The sequence below is a fragment of the Mustelus asterias genome, unplaced genomic scaffold (genome assembly GCF_964213995.1).
Source record: "Mustelus asterias unplaced genomic scaffold, sMusAst1.hap1.1 HAP1_SCAFFOLD_1173, whole genome shotgun sequence".
NCBI classification, from domain to species: domain Eukaryota; kingdom Metazoa; phylum Chordata; class Chondrichthyes; order Carcharhiniformes; family Triakidae; genus Mustelus; species Mustelus asterias.
The window spans coordinates 95001-97500 of NW_027591118.1; positions in this window are offsets into that span (position 1 = coordinate 95001).

The following is a 2500-nucleotide window of genomic DNA, read 5'->3' on the forward strand; positions in this document are numbered from 1 at the left end:
TAGTGTCCCCATTATCCTCACTAACCTCAGGCATAAAATCCTCAATCTCCCGAAGGACATTAAGAGATCTCAACTCCTGAATATTATCATTAATATTTGACTCGCTATATTGAAAAGAGGCACGGATAACTCGATCCGTGGACATCGACAATGACTCCCATTTACGAATAATTGCTGATGGGATTTGGACCTCAAGTTTAGGGATCCCCAGACCTCCATTCCTCATACGGGAGTAGAGGACCCCATCAGTTATATGGGGGGGGAGATGTAAAAATTGTTTCACTGCATTTCTGATCACTAGATCTAATTTAACAAGGGTGTTTTGTGACACCTCTGAAAGAATTAGATGAAAATATAGTCTCGGAATAACATACACGGTTAGCAGCTCAACGCGCTGTCTAGGCCGAAGAGCTGCATCCCGCAAACTAACAACCCAACTTTTTAATTTATCTTCCCAAGCGCTTTCCTCAACGCCTACCCACGGGTCTATCCGAGCACCCAAATATTTCTCGGTTTCGCCTGGGGGGATATAGTTAATTATCTCTTTCCTAACCTGCCAATTTTTACAGTGATTATACAGGAACGTCTTATTTTTATGGGTAAAATGGAAACCCTTAGTCTTATTAATATTAATAGACAATCCTGTAAGATCACAGAAAGATTGTAAAATTTTCAAATTCCGTGCCATCCCTACATAAGAATCACTCAGCAGAGCAATATCATCTGCAAAAGCTAAGGCCGAACAATTTATTTTTGCTCCATCCAGGGTCATAAGAACCCCAGACTCGGCCTCTTCGAGACTACAGATCAATGGGTCCATCGCAATATTAAATAAAATAGGTGATAGTGAATCTCCCTGTTTTACACCCCTTTCTATATTTATGGAAGCGGTCTTGGACTTATTGCCCTCGATCACTGTTGTATTGCCCGTGTAAAGATCTCGGATGAGATCCACAAAGGCTTGTGGAAGTTTAACGCGTTCTAACGCCTTAATAAGTAATTTATGCCCTATTGAATCGAATGCCTTCGCCAGATCGACGAAGACCACGGCCAAGTTTTTACGGTTTTTCTTGGCACCCTTAATAATATTCTGCAACACAGCAATATTTTCGTTGCAGCCGGGTGTTGCTGCCAAAAACCCCTTCTGTCGTGGGTTAATATCTACAGTATTACTTAACCTCTTAGCCATGATCTTCGTGAAAAGACGGAGTAACATAGGACCAATAGTGATCGGACGCCAATTGTCGATATCTTTTAACCGTTCTCTATCCTCACATTTAGGAATCAAGACAGTTCTACTCTGTTTCAAACAATCCGGGATCATTCCTGATGTCAACCAAAGATTAAAAAGGCGAGGGATCCTATTTTCATCGGCCTCATTAATATCTCGGATGTCCTCTATTTTCTGTCCATCCGGACCAGGAGCACTATCCTCTTTAATTCCCTTTATTGCTAGGGAGACCTCTTCACCTTTAATTGGCATCATTAATTCCCCCGGATCCACTTTACCTTTATATTTAGCAAATTTATTTATATTCGATTTATTATTACTATTGGAGAGTTTTCCACGAAAACTTTCCTCCAACTCCGTTATAGATAATGGGCAGGATACTGCTGTGGGTGCCCCCATAATCTGTCTAGCCAATTGACGTCTATTGTTTTTATACAACAATTGAGTGTCTCTAAATTTTGATTTCCGTTTTGCCCATCGTTTTTTAGCTCCACTATTTACATCATTTTTAGGGTATTTATCTGCCTTCCTAACCTTAACAAACCCGACCTTTTTCTGTTTAGATTTCTCTCCCTTCATAAAGAAACTAGTAATACCCTCTATCAAATTTATTCCCCGACCTCTACTATCTAAATCCTTTCTATTCTTTAACAAAGCCTCAGCTTGTGTAAGCTGATCATCTATTTCCCTATGTTTAGGAATTAACACTGGCCTTTGGTTATCCACGCCAATTCGTGGAACCGGGACCCTCCCTTCTACCTCACCTATATCCTGTTCTTGCTCAGAACCCGAGGATATTTCTATTACCGTTGCCGCAATTGCAGCTTGTGCCTTACGCTTCTCCCCGAGCAACCTACGTTTATCGCTAATTTGTTTAGGCTTTTTAGTAACTAACACTGTACTAATGTCCTTATTGATGCACCGGGAACCAGCAAATCTCAATTCTAACTCTACGAGGAGTCTTTCTTCCTCCTCGGACCAAACTGATGCTAACCTGCCACGTTTTTTAGCCGGAGCCGGCATAGCCTGCTCCAAGCGTTTAGTATTTCGTAGGACGGGATGACGGTGTCTTTCGTGCTGGGAGAGTCCACTTTTCGTTGTGAACGCGAGTTCACACGCACTGCATTGAAATTCCCCGACTACCAAGGGTGATTTCTCACCCTTGCATGTCGCGTAGTGACAAGCAATGGAGTGGTGCTCACCAGGCTTACCGCACCGTGAACATTTGATTTTAATGTTTTTAATTTGATGGGCCGTCTTACTATGTTT